The 24,812-nt window shown below is 42.1% G+C and overlaps 1 long non-coding RNA gene across 1 annotated transcript in view; it reads left to right on the top strand.

Annotated features, from left to right (window-relative positions):
* The window catches only part of LOC141092788 (uncharacterized), a 141,417-nt gene extending 116,844 nt beyond the window's left edge, over positions 1-24,573 (top strand). Inside the window, exons 2-3 of the long non-coding RNA XR_012232919.1 lie at positions 23,179-23,255; positions 23,461-24,573. This is a non-coding gene — a long non-coding RNA (uncharacterized lncRNA). The remainder of the gene's footprint in view (positions 1-23,178; positions 23,256-23,460) is intronic.
* Positions 24,574-24,812: the final 239 nt, after the last annotated feature.

Here is a 24,812-nt window from a genome sequence, read left to right as displayed (position 1 = left end):
CACTTTTGGACACTGGACACTTGTGGATTGTGTGCGGCCCACTGATATCTGAGCGCTATGTGACACGCTCGATGGCACAGCTGCCTGTGACCAAAGTGACGAGAGGATAATGGAGATTTTGAATCTCTGCGTACACTTGTGGACAGTGGACACTTGTGGATTGTGTGCGGCCCACTGATATCTGAGCGCTATGTGACACGCTCGATGGCACAGCTGCCTGTGACCAAAGTGACGAGAGGATAATGGAGATTTTGAATCTCTGCGTATACTTGTGGACAGTGGACACTTGTGGATTGTGTGCAGCCCACTGATATCTGAGCGCTATGTGACACGCTCGATGGCACAGCTGCCTGTGACCAAAGTGACGAGAGGATAATGGAGATTTTGAATCTCTGCGTACACTTGTGGACACTGGACACTTGTGGATTGTGTGCGGCCCACTGATATCTGAGCGCTATGTGACACGCTCGATGGCACAGCTGCCTGTGACCAAAGTGACGAGAGGATAATGGAGATTTTGAATCTCTGCGTACACTTGTGGACAGTGGACACTTGTGGATTGTGTGCGGCCCACTGATATCTGAGCGCTATGTGACACACTCGATGGCACAGCTGCCTGTGACCAAAGTGACGAGAGGATAATGGAGATTTTGAATCTCTGCGTACACTTTTGGACACTGGACACTTGTGGATTGTGTGCGGCCCACTGATATCTGAGCGCTATGTGACACGCTCGATGGCACAGCTGCCTGTGACCAAAGTGACGAGAGGATAATGGAGATTTTGAATCTCTGCGTACACTTTTGGACACTGGACACTTGTGGATTGTGTGCGGCCCACTGATATCTGAGCGCTATGTGACACGCTCGATGGCACAGCTGCCTGTGACCAAAGTGATGAGAGGATAATGGAGAATTTGAATCTCTGCGTACACTTGTGGACAGTGGACACTTGTGGATTGTGTGCGGCCCACTGATATCTGAGCGCTATGTGACACGCTCGATGGCACAGCTGCCTGTGACCAAAGTGACGAGAGGAAAATGGAGATTTTGAATCTCTGCGTACACTTTTGGATACTGGACACTTGTGGATTGTGTGCGGCCCACTGATATCTGAGCAGTATGTGACACGCTCGATGGCACAGCTGCCTGTGACCAAAGTGACGAGAGGATAATGGAGATTTTGAATCTCTGCGTACACTTGTGGACAGTGGACACTTGTGGATTGTGTGCGGCCCACTGATATCTGAGCGCTATGTGACACGCTCGATGGCACAGCTGCCTGTGACCAAAGTGACGAGAGGATAATGGAGATTTTGAATCTCTGCGTACACTTTTGGACACTGGACACTTGTGGATTGTGTGCGGCCCACTGATATCTGAGCGCTATGTGACACGCTCGATGGCACAGCTGCCTGTGACCAAAGTGATGAGAGGATAATGGAGATTTTGAATCTCTGCGTACACTTGTGGACAGTGGACACTTGTGGATTGTGTGCGGCCCACTGATATCTGAGCGCTATGTGACATGCTCGATGGCACAGCTGCCTGTGACCAAAGTGACGAGAGGATAATGGAGATTTTGAATCTCTGCGTACACTTTTGGATACTGGACACTTGTGGATTGTGTGCGGCCCACTGATATCTGAGCGCTATGTGACACGCTCGATGGCACAGCTGCCTGTGACCAAAGTGACGAGAGGATAATGGAGATTTTGAATCTCTGCGTACACTTGTGGACAGTGGACACTTGTGGATTGTGTGCGGCCCACTGATATCTGAGCGCTATGTGACACGCTCGATGGCACAGCTGCCTGTGACCAAAGTGACGAGAGGATAATGGAGATTTTGAATCTCTGCGTACACTTGTGGACACTGGACACTTGTGGATTGTGTGCGGCCCACTGATATCTGAGCGCTATGTGACACGCTCGATGGCACAGCTGCCTGTGACCAAAGTGACGAGAGGATAATGGAGATTTTGAATCTGCGTACACTTGTGGACAGTGGACACTTGTGGATTGTGTGCGGCCCACTGATATCTGAGCGCTATGTGACACACTCGATGGCACAGCTGCCTGTGACCAAAGTGACGAGAGGATAATGGAGATTTTGAATCTCTGCGTACACTTTTGGACACTGGACACTTGTGGATTGTGTGCGGCCCACTGATATCTGAGCGCTATGTGACACGCTCGATGGCACAGCTGCCTGTGACCAAAGTGACGAGAGGATAATGGAGATTTTGAATCTCTGCGTACACTTTTGGACACTGGACACTTGTGGATTGTGTGCGGCCCACTGATATCTGAGCGCTATGTGACACGCTCGATGGCACAGCTGCCTGTGACCAAAGTGACGAGAGGATAATGGAGATTTTGAATCTCTGCGTACACTTTTGGACACTGGACACTTGTGGATTGTGTGCGGCCCACTGATATCTGAACGCTATGTGACACGCTCGATGGCACAGCTGCCTGTGACCAAAGTGACGAGAGGATAATGGAGATTTTGAATCTCTGCGTACACTTTTGGACACTGGACACTTGTGGATTGTGTGCGGCCCACTGATATCTGAGCGCTATGTGACACGCTCGATGGCACAGCTGCCTGTGACCAAAGTGACGAGAGGATAATGGAGATTTTGAATCTCTGCGTACACTTGTGGACAGTGGACACTTGTGGATTGTGTGCGGCCCACTGATATCTGAGCGCTATGTGACACGCTCGATGGCACAGCTGCCTGTGACCAAAGTGACGAGAGGATAATGGAGATTTTGAATCTCTGCGTACACTTTTAGATACTGGACACTTGTGGATAGTGTGCGGCCCACTGATATCTGAGCGCTATGTGACACGCTCGATGGCACAGCTGCCTGTGACCAAAGTGACGAGAGGATAAGGGAGATTGGATTGCTTTTAAAAAAGCAGTTTGCGGAGCAGTGGGTAAACAGCAATGCCAGCGTGTCAGGAAGCCTTAGAAGGCAGCCCAACAACCAACACCACTGATACACCACAATATAGCCTCCCCTTGCACTGCACACACAGTGACTTGTGTGTTGTGCAGGCCAAATCGCTAGCAGCAGAAGCAATTTTTTTGTCTTCTTCCCTGCCTGACGCTCTCCCTACAGAATCAGCAGCAACCTCTCCCTATACTAAGATCGGCAGAAGTAAGATGGCGGTCGGCGTGCACGCCCTTTTATACCCCTTGTGACGCCCACCAAAGCAAGCCAATCACTTGCATGCCCTTCTGAAAGATGGTGGTGACCCGTGCCTATGTCATCACGTTGCCCACAGTGTCCGTGGATCCTGATTGGCTGAAAAAGAGCGCAAAGCAAACTTTTGAAACGCGACTTTGGCGCGTAAGTCGCCGACCTCGTGGCCGACCTCATCCTAGGGTCGGGTTTCGTTTCATGAAACCCGACTTTGCCAAAAGTCGGCGACTTTTGAATTTTTTCGACCCGTTTGGCTCAACTCTACCATATATGGATCGACAGATAGTGACATTACACAGGTATTCCCCAAGTAGCAAAGAAAAAGTATTTCCCGAGTAGTATAAGCAATCTTCATTGATTTAGTAAGAAATAAATGAACATGTGAAGTCCCTCTATGTTATCACCACCCATTGAGTAGAAATCCCCTTCTTTTGAAGTCTCTATACCACTGTCTCCTGAAGGTGATATCCTCGCTGTATCTCCTTCTCGAAAGGTGTGACCAATCCTCAGAATGTCACAGATAAATATAAATCCAGGCATCCAAGAATGAATATGAGCAGTGACCAGTTTTAACCAGGTATTGTATGCACCATCACCTCTCTGCAGCTCTGCTTCCACTGGGCAATTTCTCCATTGTGATTACTTGCAAGTAGTAGACACCAAACTCCACCAACTTCAGTATGTGAGAGCAGATCAATCAGCAGGAGTCACTGATGTCCATGGATCTGGGTCTTTTCTGTCACAGCATGCCTCTCCAAACAGCTGAGGGGAATTCCCAGCTACTGCACCTCAGCTGACAGGAAATCCCCTTCCTGCAGCTCCTGGTACCACTGGCTTTAATTACTTGTAACTTTGCTGTACTTTCTCCCTAAAAGTCGGTTCCAACTCCAGATATGTCAGTGATCCAGTCTCTTATCTCCTCTTGTCCCTCAAGTCCTGGCACCGATCAGCAAGTGAAGATCCCCGCCTTATAGCGCTTCTGCCAGCTTATACAAAAAATGTCAGACCAGCACTTTGCAGCACCCAGGACCACTTCACTCCACCAACCTCAGTAAAGGAGAGCAGATCCAATAACAAGAGTCCCTGATGTCAGTGGAGCTGAATCTTCCTTTCTGTCACAGCAGGCAGCTCTGAACAGCTGATAGGAATTCCCAGCTCTCTGCACCTCAGCTGACAGGAAATCCCCTTCCTGCAGCTCCTGGTACCGCAGGCTTTAATTACTTATAACTTTGCTGTACTTTCTCCCAAAAAGCCGGTTCCAACTCCGGACCTACTGTAATCAGAAAGGATAAGATAGCGACCCGAGTCCACAGATCTCTGCAAAGTAGATTCTAGCTGATTGAACACCAGGGCTGGTCTCTAGCCTGGAGCAGGCCAGTGAGTCAGCAAAAATTAAAGTTGCTTGTAGCTTTGGTCCAGATAGAATAAAATTCTTGAAATTTGTACCAGGTGTTCAGGGTACCTTCTGAATGATTCCTCAAAGAATATTGATATTAGAAGCCCGTAGTCGCTTAAAAAGTTGCTTTGAGAAAGTGGCAAAGGGAGAGCTTAGAGCTCAGACATCCACCATCCTCGGAGCTCAAGCCACACCCTGTATTAATTCATTTTTTAACAGTTTGCATGGCTCTTAATCTTTCAGCAAAATGGCCACTGCAACTGGATATCATTTTGCTGAATATCAGAGGAGCAAGTTACAAAATTTATGGAGAATACAATTCATTGACAATTCATTTCCACAATTTTTTTCTCTCAATGTATAAATATAGCAACAATAGCAATTAATTTCTGGTAAAAGCTTTTCAAAAGTGAAAAACTCATCACTAAAAAGCTTGTTGACAGAGGGAAGCATGAAGTGCTCTAAAATTTCCTGGTAGACGGCTGTGCTGACATTGGTCTTGATAAATCACAGTGGATCTACACCAGCAGATGACATGGCTCCCCAAACCATCACTGATTGTGGAAACTTCACACTAGACCTCAAGCAGCTTGGATTGTGACCTCTCCACTCTTCCTCCAGACTCTGGGACCTTGATTTCAGAATGAAATGCAAAATATATTTCCATCTGAAAACAACTTATTGGACCAATGAGGAACAGTCTAGTTCTTTTTCTCCTTGGCCCAGGTAAGTCGCTTCTGTCATTGTCTATTGGTCATGAGTGACTTGACACAAGGAATGCGACACTTGTAGCCCATGTCCTAGAGTCCTAGATACATCTGTGTGTTGAGGCTCTTGAAGCAATGACTCCAGCAGCAGTCCACTCCTTGTGAATCACTCCCAAATTTTTTAATGGCCTTTTCTTAACAATCCTTTCAAGGCTGTGGTTATTCAGGTTGCTTGTGCACCTTTTTCCACCACACTTTTTAACTTTCCATTAATATGCTTGGATACAGCACTCTGTGAACAGCCAGCTTCTTTAGCAATGACCTTTTGTGGCTTACCCTCCTTGTGGAGTGTGTCAGTGACTGCCTTCTGGACATCTGTCAAGTCAGCAGTCTTCTCCATGATTGTGGAGCCTACTGAAACAGACTAAGGGGCCTTTTTAAATGCTTAGGAAGCCTCTGTAGACGTTTTTTATTTATTCTAATTTACTGAGATAAAGACTTTTGGGTTTTTATTGGCTGAAAGCCATAATCATCAACATAAACAGAAATAAACACTTGAAATAGATCACTTTGTTTGCAATGACTCTATATAATATACGACCTTCACTTTTTGTATTGAAGAACTGAAATAAATTAACTTTTAAATGATATTCTGATATTGTGAGATGCACCTGTAGACATTTAGTAAAAACAATAAAACATCAATTCCGTTTTGTGTAAAACATGGTCATAAACCATAGATACAATGAGAATGGCCATTTGTTACTTCTTTGTGCCACAGGATTTTTGAGTTATTCTTATCAAGAAGCAAAGCTTCTATGCACCGAATAGTCTCATAATGTGGCACGCAATAGAGCAAGTCATAATTTTTTTTTTCAGATTTTGTAAGAATCCAGAATAAAAATTGTTTATGTATCTTTAAATGAAATTGGCACAGTATTTCTGTGTGTCATATTACAGCTTCAAACAATTCTCTGTAAAAGCAATAAAAATACTTTAAAAAGCACACGCTGGTGGATGAAAATCTCCTGCTGAAAAAGTTTGAGGGTTTCTTTATTCAGACAATGCATTTCGATGCCATAACAGTGTCTTTTTCAAGTCAGAAATACAATAGATATGTCGGTCTTTTGTGACTTAAAAAAGACGCTGATAAGGTGTTGAAACGCACTGTATGAATAGCAAAGCCCAATTATTTTCAGCAACAGACTTTCCTCCATCAGTGCAGCCTTTTTAAAGCTTTTTATTCTTATTACAGAGATTTTTACCTGAGGGCTCCTCCCAGTCACATAGCAGTAGCAGGTGGAATCTTTAAACAGGAGCAACACACCATCCCCTAGTTGACAAACACCTTTTTTACTTATTCCTCCTAAAATAGGGTTACCCTATTGTATCCATTTCTGCCACACAGCTTATTCTTCAGCTTCAAACAATTGAGAGCTTTACTTGAGCTGTAACAAAGCCAGCTGAAGTTGTGGACTTACTCCAATTACTAAGACTGGTTTCACATTTGCCTCTTTTTGCGCAGCGTTTGATCCACATAGATCCGCATGCGTCATGCGTACATATATTTAACATGGTGTACTCAGGGACATGTGTTCACATGCGTTCACATGCTTTTGTGTACGCATGTGTCATTTCGCAGTGTGCCTCAATGTTACATTTTTTGAGGCGTCAAAAATCCATCTAGTGTGCGCAGGCATGCGCATGCGGATGAGTGTGTCAAAAAAACACATTATTGTCTATGGAAACGCATTGGGAAACAAGGACATGCATACGCATGCATTCGTTACACATGCGTTCTTCAAAATGAAAATAGAAATCCCATGAGACATGCCCATTTTTGCCTGATGTCATATTGAATGCATGCTCATAAACAATGCAAGTGCATGCAAAAATGCATACAAATGCATGCACAAGCAGCTTTTTTTTCTGTCATGCGTAAGATGATGTGCATAAAAAACGCTGCACAAACATGCATTTTGCATGCGTTTGTGCATGCGGATGATACACAGCAGACTGAAACACTAATGTGAACCTAGCCTAATACTGTAGACTTGGCTTACAACTAAACCAGAAAGTAGAGTCTAAGCGATTGTCGTTCACTCTTAACCACCACAAGGAAATACTGGAATGTAGAAAAACATGAATGATGAAGTCACATTGCATGTGTTGAGACAGGCAGATTTTTGTTATGACCAGTAGACAAGCACAGATCAGGATGAGCAGCAAACAAAAAGGCATGGTCAAAAGCAGAAGCTGGGTCAATGTCAAACAGATCTTAAACAAACACAACATGAAAAAAAACAAATGATACTATGAAAATAGTAGAAGGAATAGACCTTTTTATTGTTCACTGTTATTGCCATGGTTCTGGCAAAAGTCCAGGCAGTACTGGATTATGATCACCCTGAGGACCTAAAGGCATTTTTAAGCTTTTTTGGGTTTCGTCAACTACTACCGAAAGTTCATCAAAAAATTTTGTCAGTGGACAAACCTCTGACTGATATGTCCAGGAAAGGGACTTTTTGAAATGGTCCAGACCAGCCTGGAAGGATTATCATACCTTGAAAAGATGTGTTTGAACTGTACTAATCCTTATACTGCCTGATGTCACTAAGCGATTTATTGTAGAAATTGATGTCTCTGAAGTGGGGGTGGGGGCTGTATTATCGCACAGGGCATCTTCTAGTAAATGATGTTCCTGTGCATATTTTTTAAGGAACTATCTTTCGCTGAGAAAAACTATTGGTAATATGGAACTCTTGGCAAATAATTGAGCTTTTGAAGAGCGGTGTCATTTTCTGGAAGGGGCAGTTAATCCGATCATGGTAATCACTGATCATAAAAATCTTTTATATTTATAATCTGCTAAGCATCTGACAGGCAAGGTGGTCTTTGTGCTTTATCAGATTCAACTTTTTTGTGACGTGTAGGCCGGGGAATATAAATGTTAATGCCTCATCCTCTTGTTTTTCTGGGGGTGAAGATTATTGGGCTCATTTGTCAGTGGATTCCTTCACTGATTAACCCCTATGTGTGGGTAATACAGTTATTTTGGTGGTAGTGGACAGGTTCAGCATCAGGTCTCATTTCATTGCACTCTCCGCCTTACCCAATGTCACGGACCGGGGGTGTGACCTTTTGCCGCACATGGCTATCACAGGCACAGGGGGGCTTATCTTTGTTATCCCACTGCTGATACCATGTATTAAAAACAGCAAGCTAGTCTTGCCCTAACAATTTACCGCAGGGGGGTTTATTTTAGTTACCCACCACTGCCACAATGTTACAAGCTGTCGGTATTTATGTATATCTCACTTTCCAGTTTCACTTTGGAACTTGCAGCTCTCCAGTGCCCCCCTTACCCTCAAGTCAGTCAGGGAACTACACCTAGGATAATTAGTCGCCAGACGAGCTACTTGTTGTACAATGGCTATTAGGCCTGCTTGCAGTGAGGGAGTTATAAATGCTTTGGCCGCAGCCACACAATCAGCTTAAAAAGCCCGCTCAGGTCACTGCCAGTGCTACCCACTTAGCCAGAACACACTTTGCTGCCACCAGATTCAGATTACTCTTATTAATATGTGAAATTAATAGAGGGGTATGAAGCAAATGCCAAATCAGTAGCGTAATTAGCTTACAGGCACGTGAATTCGTCACAGAGCAGAGACTGAACAAATACATTTTATAGTTTTTTCCCAAAAGATGGGCAGTGTTTACTGAAGATAAAAAGGTTTTACGATATGAGACAATAACAGTATGTACAAATAAAAGGGATTTAAAAACAGAGAAACTTACATATTGCTTAGATCACTTCAGGCAGAAACATGCTGGGGGTGGAGCCAGACATCATAGTTCATGGATGAGGTCTTGTGGCAACAGATCCCAAGCAGCAACTCTGACTGGGGGGCTCAGTTGCAGACTTATAAGTCTGGGCTTGTGACCTCACCAAAGGGACTGGCTTGTGACGGTCCTCCCCCCTGCTCTTACATTTACAATCTGGCTGAAAAACTTATCATAACCATAATTTGCAGAGGGTACCTCATATAGAAACACACATAGTATCATCTTTTCAAGCCTGTCTCTGGCATTCATCCAAAACCAAACTCGATCTACTTATTCTACACCGTTCAGGAGAAATCCATTTCTCTGGTTCTGTTGGCACTGGAACTTAGCAAGAACCACTGTAGTGAAGCTCGCTCGGAGCACGTCCCAATAGGTTATTTTCATATTTCTGTCGAAATCTGGCAGCTTTTTATGACCAAATGATTAAATTCTCATTATTGTCTATGAGAGCAGCTAAGCACATGTTGAGGACAAAGAATATTCTTTCTACTAATTAAGACATTCCTGAGGAAGGGGGGGACAGGAAAGAGCTAGTGTAGTGTTACAAGCTGTGAATGCAGATGGAGGCAGGGGGAAAGGAAGGGGGGGTCGAATCTACAGCGTGTGTGTGAATAGAAGAGTCTGGAATGTTCTGGACTATTTTTTTTACAGTGGCAGAGGAATACATTGCGGAAGGATACCTACCTCCCGTCATTGGATTCCTGGAGCCCCTAGAGAGCAGTCGCATCAGCTGATGCTGCTGTTCTCCACAGGAGATTGGCATGGGACACTCGTGGATTTCTGCGGAACAGGGAGTATTTGGTGGTTTGTTTTTTTCATATTTTTTTCACAGATGACACTGGCTTCGGGGAACAATGTGAGAAGTAATTGTGAGTATGTACTGTATGTTATATGTACTGTATGTCTATATGTATTGTATGAATGTATTGTATGTAGTATGTAGTATGTATGTATGTAGTATATCTGTAGCATGTTTTATGTATGTAGTATGTAAGTATGCTGTTTGAATGTAGTATATGTGTAGTATGTATGTATGATGTATGAATGTAGTATATATGTAGTATGTATGTAGTATATCTGTAGCATGTTTTATGCATGTTGTATGTATGTAGTATATATGTAGTATATATGTAGTATGTATGTAGGATGTATGTTGTATGAATGTAGTATGTATGTATGTTGTATGAATGTAGTATGTATGTATGTTGTATGAATGTTGTATATATGTAGTATGTATGTTGTATGAATGTAGTATATATGTAGTATGTATGTAGTATGTATGAATGTAGTATATATGTAGTATGTATGTAGCATGTATGTATGTATGCTGTAAGAATGTAGTATATATGAAGTATGTATGTAGTATGTATGTATGCTGTATGAATGTAGTATATATGTAGTATGTATGTATGCTGTATGATTGTAGTATGTATGTATGTATGTTGTATGAATGTAGTATATATGAAGTATGTATGTAGTATGTATGTAGTATGTATGTTTTTTTTTTTTACATTCAACACATTAGCCGGTTGATGGGACTACTACTGTCCCATCATTGGCTAATGTGTCAATCACTGTCATTGTAGCAGGCATCCCATCGGATGATGCCTACACACACAAACACAGACCCCCGGCAGGCCCATACAGACCGCCGGCAGCCGGCACAGACCCCCGTCAGCCGGCACAGACCCCCGTCAGGCCCATACAGACCGCCGGCAGCCGGCACAGACCCCCCAGCAGCTGACACAGACCCCCGTCAGGCCCGTACAGACCGCCGGCAGCCAGCACAGACCCCCGGCAGGCCCGTACAGACCCCGGCAGGCCCGCACATCATGATGCGCACAGACCGCGCATCATGATGACATCATTTCAACAGCCATTCACAGCCACAACAGTGGCTCATTGCATTATAGGAACTTCCGATTCCAGTATTCGATATTGAAAAAATATCGGTACTCGGTATCGGAATTCCGATACAGCGAATATCGGCCGATACCAGATATTTGCGGTATCAGAATGCTCAACACTAGTCCTGAGTACACCGATACCCCATACGAGGGGGGAACCACTGTTTGGGCGCATGGGAGAGCAATGGTGCAGAAACCATTGTTTACAATTACAGAGGTCAGACATTTTCTGTAGTTCTTGACCAAGTTTTCACACACTGCAGCATCGATTTTGGCTCACTCCTTAATACAAGTCTTCTTCAGATCTTTCAGGTTTCGGGGCTGGGCATTATTGAATTTTAGCTCCCTCCAAAGATTTTCAAACAGGTTCAGGTCTGCAGACTGGCTAGGTCACTTCAGGACCTTGAAATTCTTCTTACCAAGCCACTTAGTTGCTCTGGCTGTGTTTTGGATCATTTTCTTTCTGGAACACCCAGCCACAACCCATCTTCAATGTTCTTACTGAGGGAAGGAGGTTGTTGGTCAAAATTTTGCGATACATGACCCCCTATCACCTCCCTTGAATACGGTGCTGTCATCCTGTTCCCTTTCAGAAAAGCACCCCCCAAAGTATGATGTTTTCCCCACCATGCATCACAGTTGGGAAGGTGTACTCATCTTTTTTCCTCCTCCAAACACAGCGAGTGGAGTTGATACAAAAAAGTTCTATATTGGTCTCATCTGACCACTTTATGTTCTCCCATGCCTCCTCTGCTGCATCATCCAGATTATCATTGGTGAATTTCAAATGGCCCCGGACATGTGCTGGAGTGAGCCGGGGAAACTTGAGTGCCCTGCAGGATTTTAATCCATGACGGCTTAGTGTATTACTAGCAGTATTGCTTGAGACAGCTCTCTTCAGGTCATGAAACAGGTCCTCCTGTATAATACTCGGCTGATTCCTGACCTTTCTCAGAATTATCCTTACCCCATGAGGTAAGATCTTCCTGACCTTTCTCAGAATTATCCTTACCCCACGAGGTAAGCTCTTGCATGGAGCCCTAGACTGAGGAACATTGACAGTCACCATGTGTTTCTTTAATTTTCTAACAACTGTGACATCAGTTGTTGCCCTCGCACCATCAGTTGTTGCCCTCTTAATTTAAAAATCATGCAATGTGATTTTCTGGTTTTTATTTTTAGATTCTGTCTATCACAGTTGACACACCTACAATAAAAATGACAGATCATTCGTTGTAGGTGGGAAAACTTGCAAAATCGGCAATATATCATATACATATTTTCCTCACTGTATTTGACAACAGTCAATTGTTTGAACAAAAATATTTTTGAACTGCATGAGGCCAAGCTGTTTTTAAAAATGTTAACTTAATTTTACCACAAAGCACCTTAAACTGCATGGATGAATAATTGACTCCATAAACAATTTTTGAAGAGTTTTTTTGTAGTTTAATACGCCACCATAACGTAACAAGAACTGTGTTAAACGGTATGGATAAATAATTGAATCCATACAGTTTTGTTTTTTTGAAGGTTTTCTTGGAGTTTTATATACCACTGTAATGTCATAGAAGCAACCAAATACTATATGGATGACAAATTGAATACAGAAATTTTTCAATTGCTTTTTTGGAGTCTTATATGGCTCTGAAATTTTACAGAAAGCACAGAATATTGTGTGGATGACCTATTGAATCCAGACAAATTTTGAATGATTAACTGAAAGCATTTAATACTCTATTGATGACTAATTAAATACAGACAAATTTTTCACTGCTTTTTTAGACTGTTATGTACCATCAAAATGTCACAGAAAGCACTTAATACTCTCTTGATGACTAATTGAATACATACAAACTTTTCAAACCTTTCTGGAATTTAATACACCACCTAAATGTCGCAGAAAGCATCAAATACTATATGGATGACTAAATTAATACAGGCAAATTTTTATACAATTACTTTGAGTCTTATATACCTCCAAAATTATATAGAAAGCACTTAGTGCTCTATGGATGACTAATTAAATACTGACAATTTTCTAAATGCTTTTTTGAAGTCTTGTATACCATTGAAATTTTACAGAAAGCACCTAATACAGTATGGATGACAACTTGAATCCAGAGACATTTTTAAATGATTTTTGGGGTCTTATATACCACCAAAATGTCACAGAAAACACCAAATACTATATGGATGACTAATTTAACACAGACACATTTTTCATTGATTTTTGAAGTCTTATATACCAGTGAAATGTAACAGTAAATATCTAATACTCTATTGATGACCAATTGAGTACTGACACATTTTTCAACACTTTTTAAAGTCTTATTTACCACCAAAATGTAACATAAAGCACCTAATACTCTATGGATGGTTAATTGAATCCAGTACAATTTTTCCACACTTTTTTGGAATGTTATATACCACTCTAATACTCTATGGATGACTAGTTGATTTCATACAAATTTGTCAATGCTTTTGGTGAAACGTTACAAAAAGCACCAAATTTTATATGGATAACTAACGGAATACAAACAAATTTTTAAATGCTTACTTGGAGTTTTATGTACCACTTAAATGTCACAGAAAGCATCTAATGCTCTATGGATGACTGAATACAGAAAACTTTTTCAACACTTTTTTGGAGTCTTATATACCAAGTACAAAAATGAAAATATATAAAATTGCACAGATGTCCCCTATTTATTTTAAAGCCTAGTAAAAAACGGGCTATTACAGTGCTGGAAAGAGATATGGTATAACAGTTAAACCAAATCTAACCAGCTGGATCTGCCAATACAATCATATGGTCAGAAAAATCTGAATCCAAGCAGTTAAAAACTGCAAAATACTATTCTAGCCCAAAAACCTCAAAAAACGGAAAAAAGGAAATGGACATAAAGAGAATATATAAAAATTGATAATACGTGCTACCATCTAATAACAATTTAGCTCAGCCGATGTGAAGAAAAGAGTGACCTGGCCCTATACAAAATGACTGTCTGAACAACTACCTAGGTGCGGAGGTTGGTGTTACGCGGGGCTTAGTTCAAAGAAGGCTGAAATACCTGGGGCCCCTGCGGAGTCCCTCCAACTAGGGAAAACCCTGTCTGACCCTCAACTCAGGGTTTTTGCTAATGGTGCAAATGCCTGAGCCTCTAACCTTTCCTTATCTCCTGCTCAGCCCTAAGCTGAACCCTCCACCCTCCACCCAGTGAGTCGTCAAACCACCAAAGCCCACACAGTAATGACAGACAGGGAGAACTTAAACCGCACCGCGCCGCATACACACAGGACAATACCGTAATGTGAACAGGGCAAAACAAAACACAAATATAGGAAGGCGAAAAGGTAACAATGGATCATACGCCACCAGCTACGAATTTCTCTCTCCAACACCTCCTCTCCAGAGCGGAACCACTTGGCATAAAACACAAGCTATAATCGGCGACGCCCATAGGCCAGCACGACTATTTAAAGTCCGTAGGCGTGACCAAACATCCCACCTGATTTCCAGCTAGATTAACCCCCAATAACCTGAGTAAAATCAAGCCTGCGCCACTGAGGCTATAGTGGACGGAGATGGAACTACCGCTGCCTGCCGGACGCTGTGGTGTGAATAGCGTCCGACATGACAGTTGGCACCCTAAGAAATACGAGAATGGCACCCCTGGTCTTCCACTGCTGCACCCTGTTCCTCCTGACTTGGTGACTTAACAACAACCTGGCTTATCAGCAACTCTGTCTCATCATCATAGTAACATAGTAACATAGTTTTGAAGGCTGAAGGAAGACCTTATGTCCATCTATTTCAGCCTATTTTTAGTGCAGCTGTTCTGCACTGTTGATCCTGGGGAAGGCAAAAAACCCACAGAGTAGAAGCCAATTTTCTCCATAGGGAAAAAAATTCCTATGAGTCATCTTCCTCCCTTGACAAAATTTGCCATTCCTCACGATCATTTTCTTGTGGCCATGTGTGCTCAGTTTTCTGCATCACTAAACAGCATCTCCTCCTGTCCCACTTGGAATATGGAGGGTGAGAGACCTCAATCAAGTAGTGATGTCATAAGATCTTTGGAGTGTTCTAGTGTGGGTTTGTTAGTCTCCTAGTACTCAACATGGTGACAGAAAGGTGGATCATGGTGATAATTATGTGATCCAGACTTTTGTCTGATGAGAATGGACTGTGCGGAAGGCTGAGTGGTGCTGAGAAACATGTTGGATGCACAGGTGCTTCTCACAAAATTAGAATATCATCAAAAAGTTAATTTATTTCAGTTCTTCAATACAAAAAGTGAAATTCATATATCATATAGAGTTATTACAAACAGAGAGATCTAAGTCAAGTGTTTATTTCTGTTAATGTTGATGATTCTGGTTTACAGTCAATGAAAACCCAAAAGTCATTATCTCAGTAAATTAGACTACTTTATAACACCAGCTTGAAAAATGATTTTAAAATCTGAAATGTTGGCCTACTGAAATGTATGCTCTGAAAATGCACTCAATACTTGGTCGGGCTCCTTTTGCATCAATCACTGCATCAGTGCGGTGTGGCATGGAGACGATCAGCCTGTGACACTGCTGAGGTGTTATGGAAGCCCAAGTTTCTTTGATAGCAGCCTTCAGCTCATCTGCATTGTTGGGTCTGGTGTTTCTCATATTCCTCTTGACAATACCCCATAGATTCTCTATAAGGTTAAGGTCAGAAAAGTTTGCTGGCACAGTGATACTGTTGTTTAAAATCAGGTATTGGTACTTTTGGCAGTGTGGACAGGTGCCAAGTCCTGCTGGAGAATTACATTTTTATATCCAAAAAGCTTGTCGGCAAAGGTAAGCATGAAGTGATCTATAAATTTCCTGTTAGATGGCTGCACTGACTTTGGTCTTGATAAAACACAGTGTACCTACACAAGCAGATGAAATGGCTCCCCAAACCATCACTGATTGTGGAAACTTCACACTAGACTTCAAGCAGCTTGGATTGTGTGCCTCTCCAATCAGACTCAGGGGCCTTGATTTCCAAATTAAATGCAAAATTTACTTTCATCTGAAAACTACACCTTGATCCACTGAGCAACAGTTCAGTTCTTTTGCTCCTTGGCCCAGGTAAGATGCTTCTGATGTTGTCTATTGGTCATGAATGGCTTGACACAAGGAATGTGACACTTGCAGTCCATGTCGTGGATAGGTCTGTGTGGTGGCTCTTGAAGCAATGACTCCTGCAGCAGTCCACTCCTTGTGAATCTCCCACAGCACCCCATACAGCTGATAAAATGTTGTTTAGAGGTCATAATTGAAAAAGCTTAGTAAGACCAGATATGCTTACTGCTAGACAATTCCCCTACCAAGAGACCATAATATAGCTGACACCTAAAAGTTTATATGAAACTGACAAAGCTAAGCTGCTGTTTGAGCCCTCCTGGGGCTGCAGACTCAAGCCACAAGATTCATCACGCTTCGCGTAATAAAATCTTTTAATTACAATCTCCTAGTCTAACCTGGGTGGCGGGACTGCTTCATTGACTGTAAATGAGATTGGGCTGATGTCTCCTTTGTATACCTGATTTACATGGTGTGCAAACATGATCTCCATGCCATTACAGATGTTCCCCAAATGCTCACTTATCCATACTAGTAATTGCCTTTAAGTCTTGCCTATGCAATTCATAGAACAAGCACAGGTACATAGCTACACCACCCTAGAAGTTCTACAATTAGCAAAGTCTCTGATTGTATATTTCCTGCCGGGGCTGGTGCTCTGAAATGATTTACATTGGGTGACATATCTGCAAAAATTGCATAAACCACATCTAAATGTACACAACGATTTGCAGTGCCAGAATATTTTGGGGACTTATAGCAGCTGTGCACCAGATGGTCTCTCAGAGATCTATCCTTCCTAAGAGTAACTGATGGTGCTGGTGCAATGCACATTTATTAACATCTGAGTCCACCCTAAGTATCCCCCCATAACCTCTTCCGAATGCCCCCATGACCTTGTCTGTTTGGTTGTCATACGTCTCTATGAGTCGTGTTATGTCAACACTGTCCCTCTTTGATTGGGATGTTAAAAGGGACCTCATATCCTTCAAAAGTGCACGACGATACACCTCATTGATGACATAATCAGGATATCCTCCTAAACCTCACCTTCAAATCAGAACTCAGTGGAAGTCACTAAAATTGTAACAGTTTTGCAGTACGTTTAAAAATTGCCCCTTAGGGTTCCCCTTCAGTAAATTCTTGGGATGATGTCTCTCCCATTTCAACATATTGTTTGTAGATGTCTTTTTATAAAACAGAGATTTTAAGAGATCCATCACTTTCTTTCTTGATTGTGACTTCTAGAAACATAATCTCATCACCTCCTACATCACAACAAAAGGTAAGGTCTACATTGAAATTATTCAGATGTGTTAAAACGGTCTGAAATGATGGCTGGTCACCCACCAAGAGCACCAGGATGTCATCTATGTAGTGCCCCCCAAATAGGATTTATGGGCACCACACAGTATCCTCCTCCCTGACCACGATCGTATTCTCCCACCAATCCACCAATCCAGGAGCAAAATTTGCGTAAGTTGGAGAACAAGGGTTTCCTATGGCAGTGCCCCTGAGTTGGTGGTAGTATCTATATATAAAAAATGCAAAATTTGTAGTAGCCCGCTCTATACAAATCCACAGTTCTCTCTCGATTTGGGTGAAATTTGGCACGCCCCCTCCACCCACAGGAGCAGAATATAAGATTGAGATTGGGGGCCCCTGAAATTAGGCCCTATACATATAATGGAGAAATGTGAAGGTGAAAGTAAAAGTGCTGAGGGGAAAACAACAGTTGTGACTGACAGGGATGGATTATAGCGATGGCACCAAAGAGTCGCTGCTAAAGGGGCCGCACCACCACACACAACACACAAACATTTCACAAACACCATACAAACATCACACAGACAGCACACATATACCACACAAGCACAACACCACACAAATACCACAGCACACCATGCAAACAACAGACCATTCTAGACACACACAAAACAAACACCACCCCACATATACCATAACACTACACCATAAATACCACATATACACTACACACACATGCAAGGACCACACATGCATGCAAACATACTCAGATGGATGCACCCTACGCACACAGATGAACATTACTGAGCAGCAATATTGCTCAGGCGAAAAATGCCTCATAGTAAGATTGTCATTATTGCTTACTATACAGGGAGCTTTCATCGCTGAAGCCGCTGAGGTAAAGGGAAAGCTGATCTCTGATTGGTTGCTAAGGGCAACTAGACTAGTCTGCCTGTGAGGTGGTTTTTATTACTGAGATGTGAGCTCCTTCAGGTCATAGTAATACTTTGTGAGAGATGCTCTGTATTTACTATTAATCCTATTACATCTCTTATCAGTGTCAGGTAAATACTAAAGGGTCATAATACTAAGGACTGTTTTTTAAAATGCCGCCCAAAAAACAACCATCTATTGGGCAAGTTCATCCAAAAGCTAAGAAAGCAAAATTGTGTCAAAGAGCTGAGAAAAGTGAACGACATGACTCGCGGCTTGAAAAGAAATGGATGAGACAGGTTAAATGTAAGGCAGCTGAGACATCTTAGGCCTCTTTCACACTTCCGTTTTTGACAATCAGTCAAGATCCGCCAATTTTGAAAAAAAACGGATCCGCCATTTTTCTTTGCGGATCCGTTTTTTTCCCCATTGACTTTCATTATTGGCGGATCCTGACTGATTGCCGTCTGTTGCATCGGTTTTTTTGAGGATCCGCCACAATGTTAGTGTCCGTCAACATCCTCAAAGATTTCCAAACGGAGTTTGCAACTTTTATTGGCCAGCGGATCCTCCAGACACTGAATTAACCCCAAAATCTGTCTAGGTGCCGGACAAAAAAATTCTCTCTCTCTCTCTCTCTCTCCCCTTCCCGGCCAGCGGTTCCTTTAAATTTCCTCGATCCTGTGCCATCCGTTCACATCAGTTGACAACGGATCCGCTTGTCTCCCTTTTTGGCGGATTTTAACTGATGCAAATAACTGAAGTGTGAAAGAGGCCTTAGCAACGGGAATGGCATCTTCACAAGAATAGGATAAGGCAAGCTGAATCAAGAAATATGGAAACATCTGAACAAAAGGATGAAAGTTGTGAAAATGACTGCATACAACATAAGCAACATGGGCAAAGATGTAGGCAGGCAGATTTGAGTTTGGAACCATTTCACTACAACCCAATTCAAGACTATAGGTCACATCAGAGAGTCATATTTGGCAAAATGGACATAATATGCAAACATTGTCAAGGAAAGAAGTTTAACTTGGAATCACTTGGTATGTGCTGCTCAAATGGCAAAGTCAGCTTGCCACCTTTAGATCCACTTCCTGAACCACTTCTTTCATACATGTCAGGAGCAACTCCTGATTCCAAGCATTATCTGCAAAATATTAGGATATACAATTCATCTTTCCAGATGACATCCTTTGGTACGACAGCTGTACTCCAGGAAGCAGGATTTATGCCAACTAAGTCCAGTGCCAAATATGTCACAAAATCGGTTCAATGCTTCCTGTAGCAAATGAAGATCCAAAGTTTTTACAAATGTATTTTTTGGGAGACGAACAAATGCAAGCTGATAGATGTTGTGAAGCTACACTTGAGACAAAAAAAGAGATTGTGTTGAATTTGCAAAGTTTTTTCCATGAGCACAATCAGTTAGTAAACCTTTTTAAAATAGCCTTAGAAAGAATGCCAAGGGATGAATATCAAGTTGTAACAAGAGCAGACAAGACAGCGGTTGGCGAGAATGAAAGGCGATTTAATTCTCCCACTGTTAACGAAGTAGCTATTATAATGGTCTAATGGACAGGACTTTCAAAGCCGAGATATAATTTTTCAGCAACAAAGCGATAATCTTCAATGTATTGCAGAAACACATAGATCATATGATGCTCTGCAATATCGGATAATATTTTGGAATAGCCAAAATGGCTATCACTTTACCTAACACAGACTGATCCCAAGACTGCTAGGCCAACCAATAAAAAAAAATATCAGCTATGGACTTTTATGACTACCAAATAATGATCAGACATGGGTCTTCTAACCACATTTTGCAATGTAGGCAACATTTTCATCAGTTTATAGTTGATATGTATGCCAAGGTGCAAAGTGAGCATCTTTTATACATATGTTGGAACCAACAAAAAGTGGATAAATACATTCATTTAAGGGATGCTGTTGCTAATGATGGCAACATGGCTGACATTGGGCGTATGTCTATTTTACTGGCTACATTTACTGGAAGTCCCAGACATATGCATGAGTATGCTCAGGACACCATGACATATGTTCGGATATATGGTCATCCTGATTTGTTTATTACATTTACGTGTAATCCAACTTGGCCAGAGATAAGGGAAGAGCTTCTGAATGGTCAGGGCCCCTCTGATCAACATGTTTTAACAGCAAGGGTTTTTAAACAAAAAATGATCAAGTTCATGGACGTAATTACAAAGTGTTACATTTTTGGTGAGTCAGTGTTGGATGTATTCAATTGGCAAAAAGAGATCTTCCACATGCTCATTTACTGATATGGCTGAAGGATAAGATACGCCTTGATCAAATTGACAGTGTTATTTCTGCTGAGCTTCCAAATCCAGAAGAGGACACCGTAATTTTTGAAACTATTTCTAAAAATTCAAACAAGAAAAATTATAGCCAGCTCACCCAGTTAGACGTCCTTAGTGGTTCTGCTCACTGCCAGGAAGCCGCACGAGTTGTAATGGGAGAGGCACACCCATGTTGCAATAGAAACAAAAACCAGCAAATAATTCCAGCGGATGCTTCCTACTTGGCCATAAAATCCATTTTATTTTTAGCTTTTAAAATAGTTCCATGTGGCAGAAACCCAAATATATACAGGGGGTCAGAAGAAAAAAAGGGCACACTGCTGCTTTATGCATGCAGACTACGCGTTTCGACCTTACTAGGTCTTCTTCTAGGTCTTCTAGGTCTTGACCTAGAAGAAGACCTAGTAAGGTCGAAACGCGTAGTCTGCACGCATAAAGCAGCAGTGTGCCCTTCTTTTCTTCTGACCCCCTGTATATATTTGGGTTTGTGCATTAAGAGTCTCATTCCCAATGTTAGTGAAGCCACTATTCTTATGGGAAACTCTAAGGGAGCAAGTGTTTTTATTCCGCGTATTCCTTTGCTACCAAGCGACATGCCCTTCAATTTTAAGCGTCTGCAGTTCCCAATCCAACTTGCATTTGCTATGACTATAAACAAACCACAAGGTCAATTAGTTAAAGTAGCCGGCATTAATTTGGAGAGCCCGTGTTTTCACATGGACAGTTGTAAGTTGCTTGCTCTAGAGTGGGAAACCCCCCAATTTTTTTCATATATGCACCTGAAGGTAAAACCAGAAAAATTGCTTACCAAAAAGCACTACAATAGATAGTTGTTTAACTGTAAACCAATTTTACTCTTTTGTCCGTGAACTACTTATAGATTACACTGGAGGGAGGGGGGAAGGGTTGCACTATGTTGTCAATTGGTGTAAATGTTTTATATGTTTGTGTAAGGTGCATAAATTTTCATTTTTGATAAAAAATAGTTTAAAAAATAGTTAACTTTAGCTACCGTAACCAACAATTTAACATATTTTCCATGAGTGAAGCCGCGGGTATTCTACTAGTTAATCATAAAACAAGAGGAAGTTATGTAAGACATATGAGGTTCTTGGATAATATAATGTGGAACACTGAGTGTGTTCCAGACCAGCACACCATCATCTCTATAGGAAAGAGTGTCCTGTTGTGAAATCTTCCTCCACCTGTATGGCCCCCCTGATAGACACCTACCAATAGAGAGGGGGAAATGTGTAAGGATGAAAACTAGAACATTTATGAGGATAAGTAGCTTCTTGACATTATATATTTATATGTCGTGTTTTGGACTGTCAACTATTCTGATGTTCCTGTGTATCTGCATGACTTATATGGTGGCCTGGTCATTTCCTGACTCATAAATATTTACCTGGTTATATTTTTTATTATCTTATCATAAACAACTTTGTACAAATTCCCTACTTAATTTAAGCCCCCGTTACACACTGCGATATCGCTAGCAATATCGCTGTAAAGTCACCGATTTTGTGACGTTGCAGCGATATTACTAGCGATATCGCTGCATGTGATACTTACCTCCGACCGGCTCCCCCGCTGGTTATCGCTGATCGCGCGAGAAGCTGCTGGATCATTCCTCTTCGGTCACTTCCTGCGGCGCTTCCTGTGGCGCCGACGAGCGACGCGTGGAGCCGGGCGGGAGGATGCAGGATCGCCTCGTCTGACAGGTAAGTAGCGACCCCCGTCCCCAGCGATGTCGCTGGTGAGATCTGCCTGTGTGGCAACTCACTAGCGACCACCTAGCGATGCACCAGTGATCCTGACCGCGTCATATCGCTGGTCGGGATCGCTGGTGAGTCGCTAGGTGTAACGTTACCCTTAGGCTATTGGACATGTGCAATGTAAAGGTATATTTGTATTACCAGCAGGACAGTGACTATGATTTTCATTGAGATTATTCAGGGACACCTTAGGGCCATAGGGACTGTGCAATACATACCCCCCCAGAAATGCCAAACTAATTTTTAGGGATTAGTAAGGAATATCAGGGCTTTTGTTGGTCACTAAAAAACCTTCGCTATACCTATTTGTTTATCTCTCTATTATGAGGTATATGTAATTTAAATGGATGCATTGAGAGCCCTTTGACATTAACATATGCACATTTGCACTATTAGCACCATTTTTTATATCTTTCTTTTGCCACATCTATCTGTACATTACTCTTTAAAATCTGTGGGGCCACTCCCTTAGTGTCTTGCCATGGTCATTGAGGGTGAGTCAATGCTGAGTGGGGACACCATGTCAACTGTTAGCATGCTCATCTCCACAGCTAGGTAGGTCTGATTTGTTATATGCACATTACCTATCAAGAAGTTCATTTTATGACCCTCATAAGTGTCTGTGTGCTTGCTGTCTATTCATGTTGGTGCCATTCTTCTGCACGGTTTTACAGGTCATCCAGTGAGGGTGAGCCGATGTCAAGTGGGTGTGTCTCTTCATTCCCCCTATGGTGCCAACCTCCGCGGTAAGGTAGGGAAACCATGAGACCGTTAATAGGGTCAATATCCCTACCCACCCATAGAACATGTTTTTAAAATCAAGCTGTCCAAATGCTACTTGCTGATACTTTGAGATAACTTCTGTACCTTAGACACTATTGCAATTTGGAAGGAAAAAATTAACATTTTACTTTTCTTCATAAAAATTTGACTTTAGCCCACAATTTTTTTTTCAGCAGAGCAACAGGAGAAACTGGAAGGTAAAACTTGTTGTGCAATTTCTCCTGCGCATGCCAATATCCCATATGTGGGGGAAAACTACTGATGGGGCTCATGGCAGATCTTGGAAGGGAAGCAGCACCGTTTTCCTTTATGAAGGCAAGAATTTCTGGAATCAAGACCGGACGCTATATTGCATTTAGAGAGCCTCTGATGTGCCTAAACAGTGGAAACTCCCACAAGTGAATCCATTTTGGAAACCAGACCCCTCAAGGAATGTAACTAGATGTGAGTGGTGAGCACTTTGAACCCTCGGGTGCTTCACAGAAGTTTATAACGTAGAGCCATGAAAATAAAAAAATCTAATTTTTTTCATAAATGTTTTTTTGCCCCCAAGTATTTTATTTTGATAAGGGTAACAGGAAAAAAATTATATAATTTGTTGTGCATTTTTTCTGAGAATGCTGATACCCCATATGCAGGGGAAATCTACTATTTGGCACACGGCAAGGCTCCGAAAGGAAGGAGAGCCATTTGACTTTTGAAGAATAAAATTGCCTGGATTCATTATTAGACGCCATGTTGTTTTTAGAAAAAGCCCCTGATGTGCCTAAACAGTGGAAACTTCCCAAGAATAATCCCATTTGTGAAACTACACTCCTCTAGGAGCTTAAATAGATGCATTGTGAACACTTTGAACTCCCAAGTGCTTCAAAGAAGTTTATAACATAAAGCCATGAAAATAAAAATAAAAATCTATTTTTTTCCACAAAAAGTTTTTTAGCCCAATTTTTTTTTTATTTTCACAAGGGTAACAGGAGAAAATGGAACCCAGAATTTCTTGAGCCATTTCTCCTGAGTACCCCATATGTGCCTTTTTGAGAGGCATAATGAACAAAAACAAGCAATCCAAGATTTTTTTATGCCATTCCATGTGTGGTAAAATTGGTAAGAGAGCTTAAGGCTGTGTGCACACGCTGCGGATTTTGCTGCGGTTCCGCAGTGGTTTTGGCCGCTGCGGACCCGCAGCAGTTTCTGCTGCGGTGTACAGTACAATGATTCCCTATGGGAATCAAAAACCGCAATGCAGACGGTGCGGAATTTTCCGCGCGGATTATCTGCGGTTTTCAATCCGCAGAAAGAATTGACATGTCAATTCTTTCTGCGGATTCCCCTGCGGTTTGCCATCTCCTCCATTGAGGAGATGAAAAACCGCAGGGCAAAACCGCAGAGCAATCCTCAGGTAAAACCGCAGGTCTTTTAACCTGCGGTTTCACCTGTGGATTTTACAAAATCCGCGCGGATGAATCCGCACCTAATCCGCAGCGTGTGCACACAGCCTTATTCTTCGGGTTCGTATGATTACAGC

The sequence above is a fragment of the Dendrobates tinctorius genome, unplaced genomic scaffold (genome assembly GCF_039654945.1).
Source record: "Dendrobates tinctorius isolate UK_male_01 unplaced genomic scaffold, ASM3965494v1 ptg000060l, whole genome shotgun sequence".
Taxonomy (NCBI): domain Eukaryota; kingdom Metazoa; phylum Chordata; class Amphibia; order Anura; family Dendrobatidae; genus Dendrobates; species Dendrobates tinctorius.
This window is presented reverse-complemented; position numbering and strand designations above follow the sequence as displayed.